The 8,239-nt window shown below is 36.9% G+C and overlaps 1 long non-coding RNA gene across 1 annotated transcript; it reads left to right on the forward strand.

The window, feature by feature from the left end:
- Positions 1–6,131: 6,131 nt before the first annotated feature.
- LOC140181985 (uncharacterized) lies at positions 6,132–7,683 on the forward strand. The gene is made up of 2 exons (XR_011877738.1): positions 6,132–6,691; positions 7,038–7,683. It is a non-coding gene; the product is annotated as an uncharacterized lncRNA (long non-coding RNA).
- Positions 7,684–8,239: the final 556 nt, after the last annotated feature.

Consider the following 8,239-nt stretch of genomic DNA (forward strand, 5'->3'; position numbering starts at 1 on the left):
TCGTCCGGCCTATTAGGGCGTTGTAGGTCGAGTTCACATCGACTACGATATAATCAATCCTTAAGGTTCTCAATCTGACACCTTTTTCGAAGGTGGTGTATAACGGGATATAGCTAGAGGTCGGATTAGGGTGTCTCTCAGCGCAAACAGGCTGTCAAAATATGCTTTTAGGTCTTTTTCTTCTAGCCCGAGCTTGTCAAAAAGCGGGCTTAAATAAAATGTCAACTGAGCTTCCTTGATCTATCAAGGTGCGGTGAAGGTTTGCATTTTTCAGGATCATTGTTATCACGACTGGATCGTCGTGTCCGGACAGTAGACCTTGTGCGTCCTCCTTCGTGAAAGAGATAGTGGGCAGGTCGATCAGTCGGCTACTTTCCCCGACCTGGTACACTTCTTTGAGGTGTCTTCTCCGCGAAGACTTCGACATTTCTCCTCCTGCGAAACCTCCGTTAATCATATGGATGTGTCACTTCGGGGTTTGTGGAGGTCGTTCCGGTCGTCCTCCTTCCTCATCCATTCTTCTCTTACTCGGGTCGTCCGACCTGTCTGCCAGATTTTTATCAAGTCGGCCTTCTCTAGCCAACTTTTCTATGACGTTCTTTAGGTCATAACATTCATTGGTGGAGTGTCTATAGAGCTTGTGATACTCGCAATACTCCATCTGACTTCCGGCTTTCTTGTGCTTAATCGGACGAGAGGGTGGAAGCTTTTCTGTGTGAAATATTTCTCTATAGACATCTACTAAGGGGACCTTGAGGGGAGTATAATTGTGGTACTTCTGAGGTTTCCCTATGTTTGGCTCACCTTTTTTCTTGGGCTCCCTTTCTTTGTCCCGGGGTGAATAGGGTAGGTTTGACCTTGAAGGAGGCTCTCTGAGCCGGGAGTTTTCTTCCATGTTGATATATTTCTCGGCTCTTTTCTGAATTTTGTTCAGAGAGGTCGAGTACCTTTTGGATATTGACTGGGAGAATGGTCTTTCCCTGAGGCCATTAACTAAGCCCATAATTATGGCTTCTGTTAGCAAACTCTGAATTTCCAAACAAGCTTGGTTAATCATTTTCATGTAATCTCGAAGGATTTTCCTGACCTCTTGTTTTATCCCTAACAAGCTCGGAGCATGCTTCATTTTATCCTTTTGGATAGAGAACCTAGTCAGGAATTTCCTAGCTAGACCGTCGAAGCTGGTGATCAACCTTGGGGGTAGGCCGTCAAACCACTTCATGGCAGCTTTAGTCAGAGTGGTAGGGAAGGCTTTCCAACGCGTGGTGTCAGAGGCACCTACGAAATACATTCGACCTTTGAAATTACTTAAGTGGTGTCTTGGGTCAGACGTCCCGTTGTAGAGATCCATGTCAGGCGATTTAAAATTTTTGGGAACTTTGGCCTTCATGATCTCTTCTGTGAATGGATCATCTCCTTCGAGAGGGCTTTCTTCCTGTCCGACCTTGAGGTCTGACTTCGAAGGTTAGCCTCTAGCTTTTGGAGTTTTTCTTCTAACTCCTTGCGTCGCCTTACTTTTCTCCGTAGCTCTCGTTCGGCCTCTCGTTGTCGCTCAGCCTCGTGCTTGGGTTGTCTCAAGCGATCTTGCTGTCTATGAACCATGTCTAGTATTTCTATTGCATGGGGCTTGTCCTCATCCTCAGGATGGTGCACTTCAGAATGGATCCTTCTTGGATGAGGGTTCACAGATGGCCCCACCCCGTGGGGTCCTTTAGGAAATCAGGGTGGAGGAGGTAGCACAATAGCCTATTCCTCCGGCTAAACTTCTTGCTCAGATTCAAAGGCGGTATGGTTGTCCTACCATTGGTGCTCCGCCATAGTTGTAGGATGAATTACAGGTCCCGACAACGGCGTCAATGTTCCGGAGGTTACCTGAAACATTGATTTGGGCCTGAACGTGAGGTCCAGATCCCTTTGTGTAGCAGTGTCCGACTTGTCGTGCTGAGGTGCCGCCTGTCCGAGTTCCTCATGAGGAGGTTGGGGGTGGTACCTGCAAGAAACTCCGATGTTTAAGTTAGCAAGGGATTTAAGCAGGTTTTTAGTAGATTAGAACGTGAGTTATACCTGGGGGTGCCAGTGTATTTATAGTAGAATTGCTAACCACCTTTGTTGAAGTGATCTTATCTTTTCTGATAGATAAGCGCTCCCTTTTTCTTAGGAGTTTGTTAAGATCCACCTTCTAGATGAGGCCGAGATTCTAGAAAGCAGTTTGTCTGCTTCGAATAAGTAGGGCTTTTGCCCTTTGGAGTCGGTTGTCCGACGTCTTCAAAGAGGTCGGACTTATCATGAGGTCCACCTTTTTGGTGGCCCTTTAAGTGTCGTTAGGCCTGGCTTTTGTACATTGGGCTAAGATATGAACAATTTGTATCTTCTTTTTTTCTCCTAATATAAATTATTTTTGACAAAAAATAGGAGAAAAATCTATTAGACCAAAACAATATTCTATCAAACAATTATTATAAGAAAATTTATAATTAGAGAAGAAAATAATAAAAATATTAATAATAAAAAAAATAAATGAAGCTCATATTAAAGAATGTTAGAAAAAAAATAATAAAGTTCATATTAATAATAATAATGTTGAGGAATGATGTTGCTGCTTTAGGCTTCTAGCCTCTGTTTTTGGCCATCGTTTTTTTTTCTTTCTTTGCTTTTTTATTTAAATTATCAAGTCATAAAAAAATAAATAACAATTCAAGAAAACGAAAACAGCAAGATCAATAGTAACTATACAGATCAAAATACATAGGAGAAAAGTAAACTATTATATAATAAAATTAAGGGATAAGTATGATTTTGGTCCCTAAAGTTTAGCGCCATAATCGATTTCGTCCCCCTTCTAGTTTTGGACTTAAAATCGTCCTTAACGTTTTTTTTCGTATTAAAATCGTCTTTTTAATTTTTTTGGACAAAAATACTCTCACCACTACCAACATAATTACCTCTTCCACAACCACCACCACCAACACCAACACCACCCCCCACCCACTGCCACTCCATCACCATCTGCATCACACCAACCAAAACTCAGAAAATCAACATCATCATCGTTATCCTCCACCAACTGCCACTCCACCACCATTATCAACATCATCATCACCATCATCATCATCATCAACACCCACTGTCACTCCACCACCACCAACACCACCACTAACGCCGTCGCCGTCCCCCTCCCCCTTTCCCCTTTCCCCACCCCCACCCTGCGTCCCCTCCCCCTCCTCGTCTCCCCCTTCCTCCCACCCCGCGTCCCCTCCCTCTCCCCGTCTCCCCCTTCCCCCCACCCCGCGTCCCCACCCGTCCCCTCCCCCTCCCCGTCTTCCCTTCCCCCCACCCCCACCCCCACCTCCACCTTCACACAGAAAAGCAGAAACAGAAAATCAACAAATTAGAAACAGAAAGCAACAAATCAACAAGCAGAAACAGAAAGCAACAAATCAACAAATCAGCAACAATAATATTCCACAACAAATTTCACAAAAAATTCAATTCACAGAATTCACAGAAGAAGAAGAAGAAGAAGCGGCGAGCGGCGGCGGGAAGAAGAAGAAGAAGAAGAAGAAGCGGCGGTGCGGCGGCATGGCATCCCCATTCTCTCCCCCTCCACCCTCCCCCCTTTCTCGCCCCCCCCCCCCCTTCTTTCTTTCTCTCCCCACCCACCCCGCTTCTCTGTATCCCCTTTCTTTCTTTTTATTTTTTTATTTATATTTATTTTATTTTAAAATTTTATTATTTTTTATTAAAATAAGGGTAGTTTATGAATTAAATTAAAAATTTTATTTAAAAAGACGATTTTAATATGAAAAAAAATGTTAAGGACGATTTTAAATCCAAAATTAGAAAAGGGATGATTTTGATTCTGGCACAAAACTTTTGGGACCAAAATCGTACTTATCTATGAGTATATTTCATTATTAAATAAACAAAGTTAACGCAAAACAAAATTACAAGTAAAGAGGAAAAAAAAGAGAGTCAAAATATCCAAAGTAATAAAAAGATTATTTTTACAATTTTATTCAATCATATATATATTTATAACAATGAACTTCTAACTAAATTAAATTGTATTTATTATTATTAGAAAAGGTAAGAGAGAGCAGTACAGAAAAGGTTTGTGTGTATTCAAGTTGTGTAGAATGATACAATATAGAAGGGTATTTATAGGGGGCTAAGAGAATCAAAATAATAAAGACGTAATATCCTATAATAAATATTCAGATATGTTAAATAATGCTAATTGATCTAATTGATCTAATAGAACAGGTACATACGGAACTGCCTGAAGAAAGTACAAATAGAACTGTCGAAAGAAAGCGCAGACGGAACTGCCGGAAGGAAGCGCAGACGGAACTGCCGGAATGAGGCGCAGAAGAAATTGTCGGAAGGGAACGCAGACGAAATTGTCGGAAGGAAACGCAGACGAAACTACTGGAAGGGAAAGTAGACAAAACTGCCGCAAGAGCAACCAACTGCTGAAAAGATGGCGAACTACCGGAAAACTGCTGAAAAGTGACAAAGTGCAAAGAGATGACAAACTATCGAAAGATGACGAAAAACATATAGTTTCTGCATGAGAATAAGTAAGTAGTGGATGAGCTAAATCGGTGTGGTAAGAATCAAAGCATTAAAAAAAAAAGGAAAAAAAATGGTACAGAAAAAAGGTACGATGATTTCACTAGAAGAAAATCAACTTATCCTCCTCAAAGAGGATACCATGGCTCTGATACCATGTTAGAAAGAGAAGAGAGAGCAATAGGAAAAAGGTTTGTGAGTATTCAAGTTGTATAGAATGAAACAATATAGAAGGGTATTTATAGGTGATAAGAGAATCGAAATAATAAAGACGTAATATCCTATAATAAATATTCAGATATGTTGAATAATGCTAATTGATCTAATTGATACTAATTATACTCTAACAGTTATATTCAATTAATTGAAATACATAATATTAAATTGTGTGATATTTAAATATCTAATTAAATCAATTAGTTAATATAATTAATCCATCGTAATAAATTGTATTTAATGAGTTAAAAAAAATAAATCAAAAAACACTTTCAGAAGCATATCATGTCAGTTTTATCATTAAGTGCAAAAATCCAATTTTTATGCAATAGAATAGATTTTAATACATTGTTTGATGAAAGTTATGTAATACTTTTTTGAAAAAACAGCTATAATTTTTTTTTTCTTTATTTCATGTTACTAAGAAATATATGAAATTATTTTTTTAATTATATGGTGATGATAAGATTTAAATTAAAATGTGATGCATTTACTCTGTATCTTTAAATTTATTTTATCTCCTTTAAGATAAATTTTGATACATGTTTCTTAAAAAATAAGATAGTGTACTTTTTATATTTAAATTTCTAGAATTTTTTTTCAAAAAATTAACTTTTAATTTGTTTCAATTATGTCTTAATATTTTAAATAGTTTCGACTATACTTTCAGGAGCAATTTTAAAATAGTAGACCGATTTTATAAATTTTAACTAAGATAAACAATTTTACAATTTAAATCTTATTATAATTTTATATTTTATATATTTAATTTACTTTTCAGATTTTATTTAAAATTATTTATTTTCTCTACTTTTCACGTGAAGATTGTCATAAATGTAAATATCCAAGAGTTTTTTAAATCATATTAAAACGTTAGCAATAAAATATAAATTAAATATTAGGGATAAATTAAAACCAAATATAAATATTGAAGACAAAGAACAATGAAGTATTTTGTAGAAAAAAAACCCTTAAAATATGTTTTTTTCATTGGAATTTACTTTAATATAATAACATTTTTATTAAAAATAAATACAAAATTATGATAAACATCACATATTTTTCACATGTTATATAAAAATATCTCATATACCTTAAAATATCTTTATATAATTTACTAATAAGAGTGTATAATACCTAATTACTTACTATAATCTTGTAGATATTAAGGTTAGGAGTGGAACCAATCTTGTGCATCTCATTCACCAGTTCCATACACTCCTCCAGTTCTTCCTCTTTTCATGGGCCAACATGAGATGATGATAAGTCAGCTGATTTGGCACAAGGCCTTGTTGTATCATCTGATCCAAAAGCTCATAACCTCTTTCAACCTTTCCTCACTTGCAAAACCCACTAATCAATGTTGTATAGGTTATGGCATCCACATCACAGCCATTTCTCCGTATCTCAACAAATAACCGCATTCCCTCCTCCAATTTTTCATGTTTGCATAGTGACTGGATCAAAATTGTGTACAAGGTTGCATTCGGTCCACAACCTATCCTTCTCATCTCCTTCAAAAGATCATAAGTATCCCCCATTTTTGCAGCTAGAGCATAACCACTAAGCAAATTGTTATAAACATCGATATCCGGTTCAATTCCTGCATCCTTCATCTGCACCAACACATGTTTTGCTTCCATAAGTTTCCCTTCTCTTGCCTCATTTCATCAATTAGTGCCCAAACAGCTCTAAATTGCCGCATTTTACCCAAAACCTTAATCATAGCTTTGTAAAATTCTTGACTGTGTTGATAATCGGATTGCTTAGAAACCCATGCATAGAATCTATACGCCAAATTCCCGGCAGCGCCGCATCGATTCAAGATTCACTCAGTTAATCCAGGCCTCACAACAATTTCAGATTCTTTCAAAGCAAGATCCAATTTGGGAACCCTAGAATGGTATTTTCTCAATATTCTATAAACTTTTTCCACATCAGAGGCAAACTCATTGTAGCTTTGGTCATTTACATCCTTTTCTGGACTACATTGAAGGCGAATAAGGCCAAAATGGTTTTTTGACGCGGCACTGCTGATGCAGCTGCTATTATTGTCAAATTCTGAGGACTTATGATTGAGTGGTGGTGAACACACCTCAAAACTAGTAGAAAATAGCTGGGATAGTGTATTTTCATGTCCAATGACTGTTAATGAATTTGTCAAAAGAAGTTGGAAAAAATTAACTTTTTTGAAGAAAAGCAATGTTTTTTCTAAAAAATCTCTGTATTTTCTTGAATGCCGGAGACAGTGAGGCTCACTCAACCCTGGTTTGGTACTCCGCCGAGGCCAGATGATTCGATTTGAGAGGAACGAGGGTGAGATTAGGAACAACGACAAAGTAGCATTGGAGAGGGGCGTCAAGAATTTGGCAGTGGAAAAAAGCAAAGCACCCAACTCTTGTTAATCACAAACTGGAATCTGAAATTGAGGCATACCTTGAGGAAAGGCAATGGAGTTGCCAAGAAAGGAGTGAATGAAGAGCAAGACCTAATTTTGTGGGGGTCGCCGTCAGTGTGTTCAGCTAGAACCAGAGCTCATCCGCAAGGTTCTCAGCATCCCATGTCCCGCCGCTGCAAATACTAATCTGTTAACGGGTGCTTATTGGGTTACTACCGTATAAAAAAACGGGCATAAGAAAAATCTTGGATAGATCTATTGGCTAGTTTTTTGGATATGGAAAAAACTTTGGTGTAACGCTCAGTAGTTAGTGGATTTTACTGTGTTTTTTAAAATTCTCGGGGCGGGACAATATGCCCCTATGTAATGGTCAGAATTTTGAAAAACACCATAAAATTTAATAACTAAATGTTACACCAAAATTTTATTAGTATCTAAATAAATAAACAATATGAGTAATATTTCGCCCCTGGCTATTTGCAGTGGTGTCCCCAAAATATAGTTGTCATAACTTATTCGGTGATTAAAACAGTCAGATTATTGGGTTACTAATTCAACTGATTGATCTGGTCTTATTTAAAAAAATATATAAACTAGTCAAAAATTGAAATGCATGTCTTCACTAGTATTTGAACAACAATCAAATCTCAATTTCTAAAAATAACTGATACAAAAATAGACATAAAATTAGTCAACACTACTACAATAGTGTCTTAATTTGACACAATAAAAATAACAATCCATAAACTATATTCAAGGAGTAATTTCAAAGTCTAGGTATATCTTCATTTGATGTTCTTGAGATGATGGTGTTTCTGATGAAGCCATCTTAAAATCCCATAAAAGAAAAAAAATTCAATCAACTAAGTAACTAATAGCAAAAGAAACCAGCATCATTACAACAACAACAATCAACAAAATTTATAATCAGTGAAACCAATTCATAAACCAATTCAACAATTAACAAAACCAGTGAAACCAATTCATAAACTAATTCAACAATTAACAAAACCACTACATATTCAATAATTAAACCATATTCATAATCAGCAA

This window comes from Arachis hypogaea, chromosome 19 (assembly GCF_003086295.3).
Source record: "Arachis hypogaea cultivar Tifrunner chromosome 19, arahy.Tifrunner.gnm2.J5K5, whole genome shotgun sequence".
Lineage (NCBI taxonomy): Eukaryota > Viridiplantae > Streptophyta > Magnoliopsida > Fabales > Fabaceae > Arachis > Arachis hypogaea.